Raw genomic sequence first — 20,566 nt, 5'->3', positions numbered from 1 at the left:
GTAGTGCTAGATTCCCAATAAGCCATGTGGTATTTCAGTGTGTAGCACCCCTCCCTAGCAAGGTCAGAAAGACCCCCTCCCTCTGGGGGGGAAATCTTCCTCTAGGACATGCTCAGCTATTCCAATTTCAAAGGCACTAGAGTGAGGGCACCAGGATCTGGATGTTTACATCACCAGGAAGAAAAGAAAACTCTGTTCACTTAATGAAATTATTGTGAACCTTTGTCAGGTCATATCCTTAAAAGTATGTTCACATTTCACAACAGCAGCTCCTCCAAGAAAAAGTCATCCGGAATAAGGCTATCTCACCCAATAATCCAAAAATAAGTGGCCAAGTCAGGAGCAAGATGCAGAGCCAACACCAAACTAGATGGAGACATGAAAGCCAACGGAGTTGAAGGCCTGGAAGCCAAAAAAGAAGAGAAAAGAAAGAAGGAAGCAAGCAAGGGACTGGGGAGATGGCACAGGTTAAGAGCACTTGCTGCTCTTCCAGAGGACTGGAATTCAGTTCCCAGCACCCACATCAGGAGCTCACAACCACTTGTAACTCCTGATCAAAGGTATCTGGTGCCCCCTTTAGGCCTCAACAGGCACTGCACTCACAAACTCAAATCCACACCAGGACACATAATTAAAAATCAAACAAAATTGTAGAAAAAGAAAAAAGCCAGATCCCAGGATTGTCCACCACTGTGTCTGCAGTTACAGGCACCCACACTAACATTCCATTCCACATCAGGACTTTTCCAGAGTGACTCCCACTGGCTGAATTGCAGCTGAGGTGGAGATGTCTCAGGTCTGTGCGTTTTTCCTGTAACTTTGGGTAATGCAATAAAAGCTGCATTTTCAAAGAATAAAACTGCTAATTAGGAAGCCAGGGCTCACAGTTTCCAATGGCTGAATGTTAATGAGGTCCCTTTGTTTCCCATCTTTGGGGAACACAGTCATCATTTCCATTACTGACCCCACACAAGGAGTATTGACTGTGTATCATCAATACCTCAGAAACTAGTAGGAGTTAGAAGGACCTAGCCCATGTATGTGCTGCCTTCTGAAATAAAATTCATTTTACCCCTAGTTAAGTGGATTACTCAAACTCTGAAAACTCCTCCCTGCCCCCACCTCCAGCCCACTCACATTTTCCTTAAGCTAAATGGCTCTAGGAAAACAAGCAGGGCATTATACTTGGCTCCTTGGAATGAGATCAGTTCTAGTTTCAAATTCCCTTGTGGAACAACCCCAAGGCCATAAGACCCTGTAAAAGTCCCAGCTGCCTAACAGCTCAGAAAGGCCCAACTATGACAATAAAGCATTACTTAAGTCATGGGGAGGGAGGGATAACCCCCTAACCGGTCTTGTAGACATTAAGCAGGAGCAGGTCCACAAACAACCCAGTCTCAGTCTGGGCTGTTCCCTGGAGGTGGAAGCCAGAGCTGAGGCCTTACTGCGGGGCTGGGCAGTCATTTTCTGCACCTGGCACCATCTGTGCACGCCCAGTCGGGCCTGCTGGCAGAGCAAGCCATGCAGACCATTACTAATGTGGTGGGGTCAGTGGGGTTGGACCTGCAACAGGATGCCTATAGATTTCAAAGACTGGCCTTCCCTCCATGCCAGCTCATCAATCTAGGTTGGAAAACAAGCATATTTTTATTTCACTTTTTTTTTAATTAAAAAAAAAACCTTCACTTTTGAAAATCTTTCTGTGAGAACTGCACATGATCAAGGGGCAGACATTAGTGTAGTCCTAGCACGGAGTTAACTCATGCATCCTTTGCCAAACTTTAGTAGTAACAAGACCAAGAGGACCACTTTCCTCGGACAACACGGGCCTTTAAAACAGTGACCCTGGGGCTGAGGATGTGCTCAGTTGCTAGCTAGAGTACTTAAATAGTACAAAGCACTAGGTTCAACCTAGCATGACATAAACCGGGCTCCTCTGCACACACCTATAATCCCAGAACAAAGGCAGTAGAGGCAAGAGGATCAGAAATGCAGCAAAGTCATCCTCTCACTACCCAGTGAGTCAACCTAGGATACATGAGATCTTGGCTTAATTACTTAATTAATTAGCAACACTAGGGAAGGGCATCATGGGAAAGGTTCAAAGTCAACAGTCAGTCCTAGGGGCTGTGTCTGCAAAAGAACAGCCAACCAAGGCCTCCTCCCAGGGTCCAACCGTGTGTACCTGGGGGGTGAAGGCGCAGCAGAAACTTGACCTAACTAGCCACGATCATTCATCCATTAACTCTGTCACTCACTCTCAACTGCCTATCAAGTGTTTCCTACATGTCTGCTGTCTACCAAGAGCTTGACACTCCCCCAAACTTCTTTTATTAAAGAGGAGTCAGGGCTCTGAGCCGAATACAAATCCATACACAGGCTAGCTGCAGCCAAGAGCCATGAGGACAGGATCATGCAAATCTTACCTTCAAACTCCAGTTTGCAAGAAACACAGACTAATTAGTCTTGTTGAAGTAATAAAAAAAAGTTAAACTATTTAGGTGATTATTTAAATACAATTTTTTGTTTGAGAATGATCTCATGGCCAAGGACTGTCCTCACTTCTTCGTAAAATCCCGTTGCAGCTTTTAGATCACACCATGACTCAAATTCATAGAGTCAAAAATCTAAGACCCAGCCAGCTACAAAACTAACGCACGACTACACCCTCCAGAGAAACTGGATCTTTTGTTTATAATAATTAAAGGTTTAAAGAAATTTTGCGATAAGTGACCTCATTTTCCTACCCTTGCTTAGATATCAGTTTCTCTACTTAAAACCTTAACAGGGTTGAAATCAAGGTAAAGAAGTGGGAGTCAGGGAAATTCATAAGCTAAAATATAATTAATAATGTCTCTAAGCAAGATCACCTTCCTTGTAAAATCTACATGCTTGCTGAGTGGGCCGAGAGATTCGTGGGCCTGGCATGGCTATTTGGCATAACCAGAGAAGGAGTTTGTTTAAGTTAAATTAGGTAATGTAGCCTTCCAGTTTTTTCTAGCCTCCAGGCAACTACGGATAAGTCTGGGCTGACCTGGCTCCTATCACAGTTGCTCTTCCCAACTCCAGCCCTTCCATATATACTCGCCCAGCATCCTCTAAAAATAACTCGTTCAAGTCTCTTAGATCCTTAGATAATTCCTATCAAAGAAACACCGCTGCCTCCGCAGCAGACATATTCTCAGCCTTGAAACTTCCCATCTGGATATCACAAGAAATCTAAGTACAGACAGCCAACAGGAACATTCCAGATGCAACCCTCTAGCTGGACATGGTGGCACATGCCTGTGATCCCGGCATGGAGAATGTGGGGGCAGGAAGATCGGCAGTTCAAGGTCATCCTCAGCTACATGTCCAATTCAAGCCTAGGCTACTTGGGGACCCTTCTCAAAAGCCGAAATGCATAAATTAACTAAACCGGAACCATCTACAGTACCTTTACGACCTCATCCTGGGAACTGAGGTATACCGCAGAAGTTCTCGGCCCATTTAACTGGGAAAACAAACAACCTCTCACTCCTGAGTGGCTTGTTTAGGTACTTCAGAAGTATCATTTTTGTCAGGCCTAAGTTCACACAGGAGGTTTGTTGTGAAAAGCTTCTGTGGCTCCCCTATTTGTCTCCTCATTATTATACTAGTCACCCACCGGGAACCCCTCTTCTTGACAAAACTGCCTGCCCCACTGCCCAGCATGCACCCCGCTACCCAGCATGCACCCCCATTTCTCTCTGTCTGGTTTGGCTGGCAAGAGAGACAGGAATCTAGACAGGGGCTTTTATAGTGTTTTACCTGTAACTTGTCTGAACCACCAACTGGCAAACATAGTCTCAGCCTTCACTCTGCAGGAATTCAAGACACGGAAATAACCATGCAGATGTAGCTTGAGTTTCCTTGCCTGGCCCAAAGTCAGGACAAATCTTTGTCACCTGCCAGTCCCACAGCCGCTCAGACCCAATCAAGTAAACACAGAGACTTATATTGGTTACAAACTGTATGGCCGTGGCAGGCTTCTTGCTAACTGTTCTTATATCTTAAATTAATCCTTTTCCATTAATCTATACCTTGCCACATGGCTCATGGCTTACCAGCATCTTCACATGCTGTTTCTCATTATGGTGGCTGGCAGTGTCTCTCTGACTCAGCCTTCCGCTTCCCAGCTTTATTCTCCTTGTCCCGCCTATACTTTCTGCCTAGCCTGCTGTGGGATGTATGGCAAATGTGTTGCTTATTAATCAATAAAACACTGATTGGCTGTTGGCTAGGCAGGAAGTATAGGCGGGGCAAGGAGGAGAATAAAGCTGGGAAGTGGAAGGCTGAGTCAGAGAGACACTGCCAGCCGCCACGATCACAAACAGCATGGGAAGATACCGGTAAGCCACGAGCCATGTGGCAAGGTATAGATTAATGGAAATGGATTAATTTGAGCTGTAGTTAGCAAGAAGCCTGCCACAGCCATACAGTTTGAAAGCAACATAAGTCTCTGTGTTTACTTGGTCGGGTCTGAGAGGCTGTGGGACTGGCAGGTGAGAGACATTAGTCCTGACTGTGGACCAGGCAGAAAAACTCCAGCTACACTAGCCAATGGCCAATCAGTGTTTTATTTATTGACCAATCAGCAACACATTTGCCATACAGAACATCCCACAGCATGCAGACCTATGCTTTTTTATTTTATGTTATTATTTTTAGTTGTGTGTATGTGTGTGCTTATGCCCAAGTGTGTGCCCATGAGTGCAGGTGCTCAGAGAGGCCAGAAAGGAGTTTTCCTTTAAAAATATTTATAAGCCAGATAGAATCTAAGTGGTAAGGGAAGTGTCTTATTTCTGCATATGTGTATTCTGCATATGTGTATTCTATATGTAGAATATATACATTTTGTGTGTGTGTGTGTGTGTGTGTGTGTGTGTGTGTGTGTGTATGTGTCTCCGAATCTCTTGCAGCTGAAGCTACAGGCAGTTGTGAGCCACTCAACATTGGTGCTGGGATCCAAGGTTAAGTCCTCTGGAAGAGGAGTGAGTGCTCTCAGTCTCTGTCCCGGAAGTGTGCCCCTAACAGCAGTCCCACTGTAGAAACAGCAAGAATACTAATCAGAAGGTAGGATGTCTACATAGCAGAATAAGAAATCCTTGAGAAAGCTTAAAAATATCAAGTCCAAGGCAATAAGGTAGCAAAATAACAAAAACATGACTTTAGGACTCATAGGGGAAAACAATCTGTACAAGCAAGTTCAAGTGGAGATGGAACCAATTACATTTCTTAAACAGCCCAACCGCTTTGAATGAGAAAGCAGAGCATCACCATGCAAGATGGAGGTCTCTCCCACTAACAGTACCTCATTTTCCCAAAGGGCACAGAGAGATCTTGAGATTTGCAAAGTTCTTCTTTTTTTAAATGTCTAAGCATTTGGTTAGACTTCATCACCCTTTCACCAAAAGATAGAGTTTAAGAGTTAATTCCTTATCAACTACTACTAAGTGTGAATATTAAAACATGATTTAGGGACAGAGTTATAACTTAGTGTCATTGTGAGTTAGCATGCTCAGGGTCTTAAGTTTGATCCCTACAATCAGAGACAGACAGACAGACAGACACAGCCTTTTAATGAGGAAAGAAAAACTCTCATCTCTGAAGCCACACACACAAACACACACAATGTATATATTCTATAGAATACACATATGCAGAAATGACACTTCCCTTACCACTTAGATTCTATCTGGCTTATAAATATTTTTAAAGGAAAACTCCTACAGGGTCCTCAAAACCCTAATCCAGAAAAAAAAAAAAAAAAAAAAAAAAAAAAAAAAAACACTCATCATATGTCATGTGCTGTGTAAGAAGATAGGAATCTGCTTTCTCAGCATCTTAGGACAATGGGGTAGAAAAGCTCCCAATCCTTACCACTATAGTTTTTCTTAAAGAGTTGCTTGCAGGAGACAGTGACAAAACATCTGATTGTTAGCCAGGTGGTGGCGGCGCATGCCTGAATTCCAGCAATCAGGAGGCAGAAGCAGGTAGATCTCTATGAGGTCAAGGCCAACCTGGTCTACAGAGCAAGTTCCAGAACAGCAAGGGCTACACAGAGAAACCCTGTCCTGGAAAAATAAAAAATGTCTGATTGTCCTCTCTTGTTTAAGAGAGAAAAGGAGAGGAAGATGTTGAAAACTGAAGTTCTCAGCAATTCTTTGGCTTCTAATGAAATGTGGTATGTTAAGAACTGCATACAACTGATCAACAGAACCGACTTCTTGGTCAAGAAGACATTGGCATGCGCCCAAGGGCTATCTCTGACAAATCAGAATGGCTTCGGATTCAGGTGAGCAATTGGATGGTCTGATTGAGAAAACACACAGAGTGCCAACTTTCTTTAATATTTAATATGTTGGTTTTCAATATAACTACCCTCTCTAACATGGTTTTATGAGATCATCACATAATCCCTAATTTTCACTCATGCAATGAGAGCTCAATGAAAGTAATTTAGGATGAGAAATTACATAAAGAAACTCTTATGACACTGTCGGAAAACTGAGACCTAGAAAGGATAGCTCCATTTCAAGAACAAAGATTGTGGAAACACAAGCAAAGCCAGGCAGGTTAAGGACCTCACTCGGTACTGGGCAGTTGCAGAATACCATGCCAGCTAAAAGATTTATCCAGAAGCCCTGACTTCTAACACACCATCTAAAACTCATCAAATATCACTGGGGAAATTCTGAAATGATTGCAATTGGCTGGTTCAGAGCTGGCATTAGTACAGCTGCATCATACCCTGCGTGACAATACAGTTGAGGTGCTGAGGCATCATCTCGGCCCACATAAAGACAACACTTTTTCCAGATGGCCCATCTATTTTTGCAAGCATAGAAGCAATTTGATAAACAGAGCAGCAAAGATGTTTGTGTGCATGTGTGCATGTGTACGTGCATGAGAGAGAGAGACAGAGAGACAAAGACAGAGACAGAGAAAGACAGACAGACAGACAGACAGTAAGCGCAATGTCAACCTCAAGTGTTACTCTTCAGGAACAGTCCACTTTGTTGTTGAGACAGAGTCTCTCACTGGGACCTGGAGCTTTCTGGGTAGGCTAGCCTGGCTGGCCAGCAAGCCCCAAGGATCCTCCTGTCTCCATTTCCCCAGCACAAGGAGAACAGTTGTGCCAACCACATCTGGCTTTCTCCTGTGTGGATGCAGGAGAGTGAACACAGATCCTCATGCTTGTACGGCAAGAACTTTACAGACGAAGCAGGCCTCCTAGTCCCAGGACTTAACTCTTTAAGGATGGTTCAGGATCACGGTACATCAGAACCCGTACTAATCATGCTAGAACTTACCCTCTCCTCATTGCTACTGCTAAACAAATAGTAAATTTTTTCCAGCTTCATCTGGTTTTTTTAAATGTCACCTTTAAATTCACAGTTCTAGCTGTTCATTTTACAGAAATGAACAGAATCCCAGGAACCAAGTACAATATCTTCCTTTTCATAGAAGACACCCAAATACAGAGTGGAGTGACTTGTTCAAAGCCACACCATTAAACACCAATCAATGCGTTCTACCAACCAAACTGAAATACACAGACTAAGCAAATATACCTTATGTTTTCTGCTAATTTATACAGTAAAGCATTATAAATAGCCCATGGTTCTTTCTTTAAATATCTGAACTCATACATTTTAAATTTTGAGTATTGCAATCATTTAATGGGGTAGTTAAATGGAGTGTTTTTATAATGACCTTTCAAAGCTAAGCACATGTTGAGACTAACTGGACCACCCAAGTTAAAAACCCAGTTATTCCATTTAATGTTTATTTGGTTTGTTTCTAAATGTGTATTTAAGTGGCAAAGTCATAAAGGGAAGAATTAATGATAATCAATACCAGATCTTCAACCATAGAGCTCTTCATGGGATTGCAGTATTTAGTGAAGTCAGCCAAAAAGCCTTCTAAAATGAGAAAACTGTAGAGTACTTTAAAAGCAAGTCCCCAGCCATATGCTGGGTCCTGAAACCAGCGTTAGCAAAAGACCAGGACACTCTCAGATCCCTAGACAGACACTCTCCAAAATAAGGCCTGATGGGGTGAGGGGGCAACAGAGAACTCAGAAGCATGGAAGCAGCAACCAAGATCTGGTGCCAGAAAAGAACATGCTGTGTGCCCTTCTGATATCTTCAGAACTACATGTCACCACTCCAGACTCTAAAATGAAGTGGAGATAAACTTCAAAAGACTCAGAAACAAAGCACGCATTTACGTACCTAAACTTACAGATGGTTCACATTCCTAAGGAATGGTCCTCATTTATTCTCATTGAAACAATTTCTTAAACGGGGATTGGGTTTCCAGACTAACGTACAGAGCTATTTTTTTTTCAAATTTCATATATGCTTGAAGTAATTAATATTATAATGTATTTGAGAAAACAAGAGACACGGAGCTAACAGCCTGGGGCAGAAAGAGGGAGATGCTGGGGGGCGGGGTACAGACAGAAACCCAGCTTCCACTGCTTAAAGGAGTTCAGTCTTCTGCCTCCCATGCTTGTCAGTGATACCAATCCTCAGGGGCAAGGGAGAAACTGCAGCAAAGAGTTTACAACTCTACTTGCCCATCTCTCTTATGAGCAATAAAAACCAACTGAGCACTAAGGCCTGCGCAGCAGGGAATGAGGAACCTCTAAGTCTGTGGGGAAAAAGAAGAAATGGAAAAAAAAAACCCAGTTCCTGAAGTTAAAAGGCCTCAGGCAGCCCCACTCTGGCCATCCACACAAAATCCTTCAGAAAATCAGACGCAAGTACTTGGCGTGGCCTTGTGTAAAGCTAAGACATGATTCTGGAAAATGGGACATCACTTCTCTATGAACAGTCAGAGTCCAAAAGACAGGCTGGACTGACACGGGGGGGGGGGGGGGGATCTGGCATGTTTGGCTCAGAGAAGTAGTTTCTAGAACTTCACTTTAGATGCCTAAACAGCCTGTTCCAGATTAAGGCCCTGGGAAGGTATCCCATCCCCACCACCGCAAACTCTAGATTTCCTAGGCATAGAGATTACACGAGGCTGGAGGCCATTTATCTGTAATCCTGACTGAAATTGCTGAGAGTCTCTTACCATGTTACATTACTACAGTTGGTCCGTTATTGATAAAACACACCACCCTGTCAAGCCGTAAAGCAAGAGTGGCCACGACCTTAAACACAGAAACACAGAGCCAGCCTGAAGAGAAGTTCTTATTCAGAGAAAATGCAAACAAGTCCTCTGCTGGTTTGCTAGTTTTACACGTGTGCACACATGCATGCATGCATGTCTTTCTGTCTGTCTGTCTATGTGCATGTCCTTTTGCGGCCAGAGGCCAGAGACCAACCTTGGGTATGGTTCCTCAGGCATCATTCACCTGGTTTTGTTGAGGCAGGGTCTCTCACTGACAGAATTTACTGAGGAAGCTGGGCTGACTGGCTAGCCAGTGGGCACAATGCTTTCCTGGCATTGGGATTATAGCATTTATAATCCCAAACACTTGGGTTCTGGGAACTGAACTCAGATCCTCATGCTTGAAAGACAAGCACTTTTCCCACTGAGCTCTCTTTCTGGCTCTTGTCCAGTTTTGACTTTCTGAGACACTATCTCACTGCATAGCCCTCGCTGGCCTGAAACTCATTTTGTAGACCAGTGCCATGTTCTTAAAAGGGAACCAAACCCACTGAGTCAAAATGAACCCCTCCCTCAGGGACTCAAACCAGGCCCAACATGGAGCAGCAGGCTTTCCCACATGGACCACTGGGCTGCAGCCCTTCAGTTCCTGCCTCAAAAGGAGACAGACTTCAAACAAGCCGGAGCAGAGAACTATGCAGAGCCGCAACAGTAAAGCCAACCCTGGGTGGTAATGATATCCCCCTAGGCACCCGATTCTCAGACCACAAGGGGTGATGATTTACCATGTGCTATGGAAGCAGGCTTGGGACTCAGACTGACATGATGAGTTAATTCAGCTGGAGCAACAACCCACATCTGCACGGGCATTCTGAAGCCCCGTACCCACCCCCCACTACCACCACCCCCAGATCTCCAGATAACCAGGGAAGCTGTGTGGCATTCCGGAAAGGCACTGGGCTGAATCGCAAAGCCCTGGATTTCTGTGCTGCCTCTGCTGGCTCATCCCCCGGGAAAGGGCAAATCACTCTCTCCCAGGGACTAAGGCTCCTCATCTGTAAAATAGAGAGCAGATGCTCGCTTCTCTTCTAACACAGAGCTCTAACTGACATGGAAAGAGAAATTTAATGCTTTTTCTCTCCCTGTATGTCAGGGGAGCCTCCAAGATATTTTAGTGACTAGTGCATCCTGGGGCTTCTAAGGAGACTTGCCACAGAGGTATTAACCATGCAAATATGTGAACAGCACTATTCTTACAACCACTCCAAAACACCAGCTTAAAAAGAAAACACAGAGGGAAGGTTTTGAAAGGTTTTAAAAGCTAGGCATGTAGCCCTGGGCCTGCCCAAGATGGGGCCTGTCAGTAGCCAATCAAGAGTGGGGAGAGGCTCCTGGTGCCCTTCCCCCTCCCTGCTTAACGAATGGCAGCCTGGATTCTGGGGAAGGAACTGCCTTCGGCTTTGTATGAAATGATGAAACTATCAGGCTCCAAAGCTTGGTTCCAAAGTCATGGTCACACTGACAGTACTGGTTTAAATCACAGGGCCATAAAACAAAACCAAAAGGTCTTCATGTAAGCAAGGGAGGAAGGCCACAAAAAAGGGTGGAGTAAGAGTTAACAAAATGCACTGTATACATGTACAAAACTGTCAAAAAACAAATTCAATCTTCTAAATTTAAAAAAAAAAAAAGCTAGGCATAGTGGCTCATACTTGTAATCTGTAATCCCAAGAGTTTTAGGAGGAGGTAGGAGGATTATGTTGAACTTGAGGCCAGTATGGACTATATAGCTAGACTCTGGAGAAAGAGACAGAAACAGAAACACACACACACACAGACACACACAGACACACACACACAGACACACAGACACACACACACACACACACACACACACGGGGGTGGGGTGGGGGGGTGTGAAACTGAGGATAGAGGTAGCTCAGTGGTAGGGTGTTTATCTGTCAAGCTTAAACTCTGGGTTTAATCCCTAGAACCACTTCCCCATCCCCAGTAAAGAAATCACAACTATTTAGCTGAACACAGTGGCTCATATCTATAATCCCAGCACTCAAGCGGCTGAGTCAGGTAGACTACTCCAAGTACCAGGCCAATTTGGGCTGTATAGTGAGTTCCAGCCTCTGCTACCATGTTTGACCTCATCATTTAAAAAAAGAAAAATGTGGCCGGGCGGTGGTGGTGCACGCCTTTAATCCCAGCACTTGGGAGGCAGAGGCAGGCAGATCTTTGTGAGTTCGAGGCCAGCCTGGTCTACAGAGTGAGATCCAGGAAAGGCGCAAAGCTACACAGAGAAACCCTGTCTCAAAAACCAAAAGAAAGAAAAAAAGAAAAATGTGCATGTCTATAATCCCTTGGCGGGATGACCAGAAGTTCGAGATCAGTCTCAGCTAAATGAGGAGTTTGGGGCTAGCCTTAGCTACATGAGACCCTGTCACCTCTGTGCCAAGTGTCAGCAGCCGAGTCTCACACTGTCATAGGAAGAGCACTACAGAAACACAGACTGCTACAGGTGCGATGAAGTTTCGTCACAGCTTGAATTTCTCTTCAGATTGCACCCTCTGGCAGAGAACTCCCAGCAAGATAACTTTATTCCACCTGGCAAGCCATTTGGTCGAACCCCATTCCACTGTGGTGTAGGTACCTGTATGTGCTGCGTTCCTACCTCCCTCACAGGCTCCGGTAGCCTGAGGGCAAGGAATACGTCCATCTCTATATTAGGGACGGCATTTAATGAGGTGACTCAATACTTGTTAAGCAATAAAAACATCAGTCTGCACAGAGCCTGAGGTGTGGCCCTGCTGCTGTTCCACCTTGCCATGCAGTCCTTTAATCTCCTGAGTAGGTGGAAACTGCCCTGGGATGCCCTCTCCACTCCCCCTCACCCTTCTTTTCCTGTATCTCATTCTGCCCGTACCCGGGTTTGAACTTCCTCTCAGGATGATGCACAAATAAAAGCAGCCCCTCTCCCTGCCTGCCTATCTCAAAGTTGAAGTACATGGATCTTCTCCGATGATTAACTCTCAATCTCTCTTGCCCATTGGGGAGACTGTGAGTGAAGAAAGCCACCGAAAGTTCTTTTTCAATTCCTAACTCTGTACAACTGAAATCAAACCAGTTAGGGTTTTGTTTTTTGTTGTTTTTTTTTTTTTTAAACTCCAAAGGAAGTGGGCAATTGGCCAAGATAAGATCACGGCCCCAGCAATCTGGGCACAGATATCTTACACTCTATGAAGAGGGTACCTGGATTTTATCAAAACTCAGAAAACGCACTTGGTGGAAAATTGAGTTTCAGTCTGGAGAACCACTTGGTCCTGCAAAGCATGATTACAGCAAGGGCCTACACAGAGCTGTTCCCTCCTCACTGCTTTAGTATCTAAACCCAAAGCCACTTCCTCCTATTGTCCTATCAGCTTCAAAAGCTAACCACCCCACAGCTACATTTTCTCCATGAAGCTGCTTCCTAACAGTGTTCCCTAGGATCGATCTGCTCCTAAAACTTAAAAGCAGCCAGGAAATCTCAAGCCCCCGAGATTTAACGAGTTTGTGTGGTATGCCTCAACTGCCTACTCTTTCACTCAAACCATAATCCCCTTTTTAAAATCTCAACAGAGACGGGGGTGGGGAGGGAAGAATTATATGCATGATAAAAACCCAGAGTGCTGAAACATGACATCCTGAACCCACTTCTCGATTCCTTCACCAACTCTCAGGAAAACATTAAGAGAAATGTTTTGTATCCGTTTATCCCTCTGTGAAGTAGCTTTTTATTTTATTTTTTCTGTGTTGACTTGGTATGGTATGATGTTTAGAGTCTTCCTTAAGCAAATAAGAAGTAGGGAGTCTCCTTCAGCTCAGCAGTTAAGTACACATCATGCTATTATTTTGTCTGTCTTTTATGTGTCTCAGGAGTTGCCTTTACACACTGTTGACAAAGGAAACCCCATTCTCATAGTGAAAACATCTCCATTTGTGTACAAAGAGGCCAAACCCTAGCAGCCTGGAGAGCCTTTTCATCTCATCTACAATCCACATTGCTCACAATATGAGTAGATCTACAAACGTAATGCTGACAAAATTTCAGGATGCGGATCACGTACCTGAAAGCCCTCTAGCTGGATGTGGATGGAGGAGGAGTCTTCGATGTCACCGTGACACAGAGAAGAGATTTTGTGAAAGTGTTGAGTGCTGCCATCTCAGCAGACAATTAGCAGGAATGGTGTGACTTCACTCTCTTTTGAGTGGCCAAACTGCATTTGTGAAGTCCTTTTCTATCTTTAATGACACCTTGGGTAGATCCCATAATTGGGAGGAGGGTCATTTTTAGTGATTATACTCTACGTCAACTTAAATTTCATTCTCAAATTCTACTTTGATTCTGTACAAACCATGACCAGGCAAAGCTATTCCTTGGCTTCTAACTAGGAAGAGGTGAGTTCTAGTTCTCTTGTTCATCATAGTCCTCCTCCATGAGGCAGTTGTTAAGGAAAAAAAGAGTCAAAGTTTCCCTTCTCTATTTGCTATGATGGCTTCTCTGGCTAAGTCACTAGGTCTTCTAATATATTAGATGGCCCTATAGGACTTGGTCCATGAAGAGCTTCCCTGATGGAAGAGCTTCCCATTACAAAAAGGCAGCCAGCCTCTTGGGGACAATGCAGGCAGCACAGCTCAGGACCCACCACTACTCACAGCACACTGCACTCTGTTGAGTGAACTCAACTGTCCTCGCAAACCTACACAAAGGGGATAAAAGCTAGTCCACTGGAAGTCTCAAAGTCTCTCTTCCCGCCTTTCCCTTCTGTTCAGGGTACTGCCTTCTGACCTAGAGACAGGCTGGTAGGTCTGCCTCAGTAGACCACCAATCAAAAAGGTTGGTACTAGGCTGGCCTTCTTGCAGGTATCCCATTCTGGTGGGTAAGTCTTGGAATTTCCTTCCAACTTTCTATATGAAACTAAGTGATGAGCCTTTCTCCTCTTCTGCCTTTCCCCATCATCCTGTACAGATTGAAAAGCCTGGTGTGGATGCATGAGCCAGTCACTTGCGGTACATCTGCCAGATTTGCCTTTTTCTCTCTAAGTTCTGCAGGGAAGACACTACCAAATCCCCATGGCTGCTCTCATAAGCCAGGAAAGTGTCTTGTGCCTTCTCTTGGATCTGGAATCCTGAGCATCTATTATGAGATAGCAAAAAGAGTCTAAATTACAGCAAACTCAACACTATAGACTAGACAGCTAATCCAGACATGGGAGCAGCAGTAGACACACCACTGGAAATAAGTCTCATACAGCTAAAAAACTCTCAGGATTATACAAAATACAGCACAACCCTTAATTCCACCTATTATCTACTCCCATGTAACTAACCGTCCATTGACCTATGAGACATTAAGATGTTTCTGCCTATTTATTAAAATTGCCATGTTGGGTATCAGGGTATATAGCTCAGTTGGTAAGGAGCCTGACCAATAACCATGAGTTTGATCCCCCAGAACTATACCCCCAAACAGAATTTTTGTTGTTTTTCTAATTTCTGGTTTGGAAACTATAACTTTTGTTACTATATTCCATAAAGTTTCACTAGTTGAGTTCTGTTTCTGTTATTTATAAAGATTATTTGGGGTCTAGGAAGGTGGCTCAAGGGTAAAATGCCTGCTATGCAGGAATGAAGACCTCAGTTCTGACCACACCACCCATGGAAAAGGCCAGATGACATTGTATATCCCCAGCACTGGGCAGGAAGAGACAGGAGGATCCCTGGAGCTTCTTGGCTGTTCAGTCTGACCAAACTAGTGAGCTCCAGGTCCAGGGAAATGTCAGATCTTGTCTCAAAAAATAAGGTGAAGAGCCATAGAGGAAGCATCAACAAATGGCCTACACACACACACACACACACACACACACACACACACACACACACACACACAAATGCAGGCATATACTATCCAAACACACACAAAATCAGAAAGATGATTTCAACTACATTTATACTATTCTGAACTATATAATTCAAGGCCACCTCAAGGAAATAAACCTTTAGCTTGAAATAATTTTTAAAATAGTGACTATATCCAACTTATCTTATCTATTTTAATACTGTTAAGTCTACTCAAAGGGCTTTTGCCATGAGGGTAAAAGTATATTTGCTCATTTTTGAGTTTCCTAAATCTGTCTCTATGTTACTTTGCCTGTATAATCATCTCACCTAGTAAGACAAGTATATTTATCTCCCTTTTAAAGAGGCAAGCATTCAGATACCAAAGAATTGAAGAGAATCCCAATACCCAAAAGATTAGCTGAATAAGAGGAAAAACAAGATAGGAAACTTTTCCTTTATCTCAAGATCGAGATAAAAAAAGAGCTTAATTATTTGAGTGAAAGCTGGAGAAATGGCCAGTGTTGTTCTGTGGATGTGCAGATTCCCAAACGAGCCCCCACTTTCCATTAGTTACAAATTGGATTCCAGGAACTACTCCCTTAATTTCCCAGGATTATAACAGTGTGGTATTTTTAGATACACCCAACAACTATTTCTTCAAATCACTGCACTAAACCATTTTAGAAGATAATAACAGCATTGCAAGTGCCCATGGTCATTTTTGGTATAACAATACATCAGCACATTTCTTTCATATTATCCTTGGTTTAGAAATGTTGAAAGTAAATTTAAGAGACTGAGTCATTTATTGCAAGTCTTATAGCTAAAAAGACCCCATTTGAGACTCAGATCAGGGCATCTCACTTTCAAACCTATGTGATCTTCGCTCCAGTGTGTTAAATCTCCTATGGCACGTAGCACATTGCATTGGACAAATAGTTACTCGTTTTTCAGTTTGTGAGGTTCTAATGTATACCTTATCCTCTTTGATTTCCCCAGTGGCCCCTGAGGTAAGATAAGATATGCTACCTGTATTAAAGATGAGGAAATTGAAGCTTAAAATAGTTTAGTTTCCAACTAGGAAACAGTAGACACTTGAAGCCGGTCCTCTGACTTTGACTTTGCCTCCAGTTGATGTTCTCCTCTACCGCCCAGAAATTTATCCTCCATAGCTCAAGTTCTTATCCTTTAGTTAAGAGCTCAATGAAACCAATGGAAGAAAAGATGAGTAAGACAAGGCCTTAACTCCTAGGAAAACCCCTGGGGAAGAACCCACCTTTCCTGCTTTGCCCACAGGCAGCAAGGGAACTAGGAAAACAGGAGGAAGCACCAAAAAGCATGAGAGTCACTTATTCTAGAACCCAGCAATAGAGTATGATGCATCTTTAAAAGCATCTTTAAAATGAAGGACCTGAAAGGTCTTCCAGAGCAACAGAGAGACCCAAAGCAAAGGGAAGTAGCCCTGGAATTAAAAAACATGCGTCCCTCAAATTTCATGTGCCAGAACTCAACCTCAGAAGGAAAGGAGTGCTTAATTAGTAGACCCTTGGAGGAGCTGATGAGGCTGTAAGGTCTCTACATTCATGAAGAGGGTAAGTGCATTTATGATTAAGCTTTAGAAAGCCACCTCCCTCTTCTATCTCTTCTTCCATGGAGAACCTAGCATCCTATCACTCGTGAGCCTTCTGCTTCCCACCCTAAGAGGTCAAGAGTAATAGCATACCATTTTGGTTTTCATTTTACAGATTTGTTTTTAATTATATGTATGCATGTGTGTGTCTGTGGGGGGGTATGTGCATGTGCGTGCTTCTGGAGCCCAAAAGAAGGAGACAGATTCCCTAGGAACTGGGATTACAGGCTATTGTGAGCCACCCTGTGTGGGTGCTGGAATCTGAACTCAAGTTCTCAGGTTCTCAGGAAGAGCATCAAGGGCTGAGCCATTTCTCCAACCTCCAAAATGTCATTTTGGAAGTAGTACCTTGATCCTGGACTTCTGGGGGTCCAATAGTGAGGAATTTCGTTGGGTTGTAAATTGGTCCACCTGGGTTATTTTGTTACAACAACAGAAACAGACTGAGACAGATGAAGAGGACAAAATGCTGAAGAATTTCTCAGACACTTCTCCGTATCTCAAAGGAAGTTCCCACACATGGTTATAAGATAAGGACTGGCAGTGTGGAGATCTTGACATCTCCACCAGTCAAAGCAGGCAAGAGATACAGATGGACTGGTCATAAGAAGCAGAAGATATAGACTTACTGTAATATAATGACACATGAGTGGCATGACAGCCTTGATGTCAAAGGGGCTTCTTCAACCACTGCTGGCAAACAGTCTTCTCATGGTAAGTTCATTCTTTCTTCGATACAGGTAAGATACAGGCACATTCATCATCTCACTTGTGGCTACAGAGTGAAAGCAAAAGCCAAGCAGTGAAAACTCTAGCTGCCTTGGGAGTCATGGCATACCTTTCCCCTTCAGAAAAGATGGTGACCAGCTAAAAACGCCTAGAACATGGCTTACCACCCAAAAGTGCAGCAGATCTTTTTGGACCCAAAAGTACAGCGCCCCTTCTGAGCTTCTACCACTAATGCCAGGCTCAGGAACAGGACTCTAACAATGGTCCTTTGGGAGACATTACAGACCCAAACTATCACACATCCCCAAGAAAAGAGATTAACACATTGATAGAAGGATGTTTGTTTGGGGCTTCTGTTTTTTGAGATTGCCCAAGATCAAACTTACGGCCTTGAGCAAGCTAGGCAAACGCTCTATCATGAAGCTACACTCACATCCACTAAACATTTTGTATTTTGCATAGCATGCCTGGGAAAAAGATCTAACTCTTATGTAAGGACAATGAACTACCTGGTTGTATGTCTTTGTGAGATGGCTATTATTACACCCATCCCCCACCTAAGGAAATCAGAAAGTTGAATCATTTGTTTAGCATTGGGAAAATGAACATGCAAACGTGACCTCTCAACTGGACTACCAACTCAAATAAACAAAAAGATGCCTCAGGAAAGAAGTGTCCGCACTGTGGCAGGGAATATCTTCCCATCAAACTCAACACTTCAAAGGGCCATGACCTTTGAAAATGGCACAGTGGTTTACTTTCAACAGAATGCAAAGAAAGAAGAACATTAAAATTACAGTAAAACTTACATTTTTGAGGAAATTTTGAAGGACCAAAAGCCAGCTTATAGGTGACTTTAAGGAGCTAATTAACAAAAGCCTTTAATTGCATAAAGAGTTTGTCTTGGTTTCATTCTCTACTGCTGTGATAAAATATCCTGAGAAAAGCTACTTAAGGGTAAGAGTTTTATTTCCTCTTAGAGTGCAAGAGTACAGCCCATCATTATAGGGTAAGTCAGAGGCAGAAGTCTGAGGGAGTTGTTCACCTCACATCCACAATCAGGAAGAGAGAGCAATGAGTGAGTGCGTAGCTCACTCTATTTTATATAGTCCTAGATCCCAGTCAAGGAATGTTGCTATCCAGAGTGGACAGATCTTCCCACCTCAATTATGCAATCAAGATACTGTCTGAGAGACAATGCCAAAGTGCCCCCCACCCTGGCACTTCTAGATTCATCACATCAACAACTGACACCAATCATTACATGGTCATATAACTAGCTGCTCTCAACCATAGACACAATTTACAAGTTTGGTATCACAAGCTTGAAAAGACAGCTGTGAGTTGGTTTGCTTGTTTATGGGCAGGCTGTTTGAAACAGGGTCACTCATAGCCCAGACTGACCTCAAATTCACTAAGTAGCTAAGGATGACGATGAACTCCTGCCCCTCCCACCTCCACCTCCCAAGTGCTGGGACTATAGGTGTTTACTAACACACTCAGCAACAGCTAGGTTATAGAACTGCAATTTAGTAATGGGGCAAACTAAATTACCTATAAAATAAGAGATAATATGCATCTACCCATGATAGGTCTACCAGATGGCTGAGAAGCCTCACTTGTATAACTTTCATATGAACTGGGTACTCTCTTCCATTATTGCTCAAAACTCACCAGGGAAATAGGAGGGGCTTTGAGCTCTGAGTGCCAACAACAGTGGATCAATCAATGAAGACACCCTGTGCATGCTGTTGACACATGATGTGACAATTTCACCAGGGAAATTGTCTGAAATACACCCAAGAACTGCATAATGAAAAAAAGAACTGTAGCATAATGCCCCTTTCTAGTGACCTAAAAACTTTCTTTTCTTATGGTTGCTCTTATTCAGATTAATATTAAGAAACTGGGGGAATAAATATGATACAATCTTTAGGTTCTTAGAGCAGTTTGGTTTATAAGGTAAGATTTTCAATTCATTTCATATACATTCCAAACTAAGCATATGGCCCAAGTATTAAATCCTGTCCCCAGCCTTTACTCACTGCCTTGTGCTAATAATGTCTTTTTAAAGTCATATTTGTCTTATGCAAAACCTGAAGGTAAAGAAACAATATACTTATCCCTGCTTGCTGCACAGAATTTGCGCATTCACAACACCGAAGTCAGAACAATTATATCGGGATAAGGGGACAAGTCATCAGCTCAAACCATTAGCTCTTCTAGACTTTACTGAAAATGAGCTTCAGATGAAAAAGGACAGAAGTGACATGAGATGACGTCCAAGCACATGGTGTCTGTGATGACTAATGCTCACTGTCCACTTGACAGGGTGTGGAATCACATTGCAGATAAATCTCAGCGTGTCTGGAAGTGAGTTTCTCGTTTAGTTTAACCACGACAGGAAGACCAACCCTAGCAGACGACACCAGGCATGGGCTGGGATTCTCACATGTATAAAAAGAAGACATCGAGATGAAGCTAGGCACTCTTCACTTCTGCTTCTTGAATACAGGCACAACATGGCCACATCCTCCTGCTGTCACCACCACAATTTCCTTGTGGAGAAAGATTCTATCCCATCAAACTGTAAGGCTAAAGAGACTCCCAATCTCCCTGAAGTTGTTTGTGTTATGCATTTTTGTCAGAGCAGTGAGGAAAGTAACTAATACAGTGTCTGGTAGGGACTGGTAGAAATACCTGATTAGAAGTGAATTACCAGAAATTCTGCTGAATTAAATATATAAGCATTAGAAGAGTTTTGCTAATCCACATTCCCCTCACTTTCCTAGCACACAGGCACGAAGACTAGAGACAGCATTCACTTTGGCAGAATGGATATTAACACTGGGTCAATGCAGAGAAGAGGAGCAGGACCCTTGTACAAGGATGGCACAGAAATTCACGAACTGCTCTGTGGAGATTCATCTTGACTGCAGGCATGAGAGGATCTGGAATCAGCCAGCACACGAAGCTCTGGGGCATGTTTGTGGGGTATTTTCAAAGAGGCTTACCAAGTGAGAAAATTCAGCCTGAATGCAGGCAGCACCATCCCATGGACAGGGGTCCCAGACTACATAGAAAAGAAAAGGTGAAACACCAGCATTGTCTCTCTCTGCTTCCTCAATGTGGGTGTCATGTGACCAGCCATCCCACCACCACCACACCTTCCC

At 43.5% G+C, this 20,566-nt stretch overlaps 1 long non-coding RNA gene and 1 other non-coding gene across 3 annotated transcripts in view; one reads left to right on the top strand and one right to left on the bottom strand.

The window, feature by feature from the left end:
- Window positions 1-17,433, bottom strand: part of LOC131911255 (uncharacterized) — a 150,824-nt gene extending 133,391 nt beyond the window's left edge. For both annotated transcript variants that reach the window (XR_009379312.1, XR_009379311.1), the window contains exon 1: window positions 17,294-17,433. This is a non-coding gene — a long non-coding RNA (uncharacterized LOC131911255). The remainder of the gene's footprint in view (window positions 1-17,293) is intronic.
- Window positions 17,434-20,212: 2,779 nt separating this feature from the next.
- LOC131912122 (U6 spliceosomal RNA) lies at window positions 20,213-20,317 on the top strand. The gene has a single exon (XR_009379532.1). It is a non-coding gene; the product is annotated as a U6 spliceosomal RNA (small nuclear RNA).
- The last annotated feature ends 249 nt before the right edge of the window (window positions 20,318-20,566 follow it).

The sequence above is a fragment of the Peromyscus eremicus genome, chromosome 5 (assembly GCF_949786415.1).
Source record: "Peromyscus eremicus chromosome 5, PerEre_H2_v1, whole genome shotgun sequence".
NCBI lineage: Eukaryota > Metazoa > Chordata > Mammalia > Rodentia > Cricetidae > Peromyscus > Peromyscus eremicus.
This window is presented reverse-complemented; position numbering and strand designations above follow the sequence as displayed.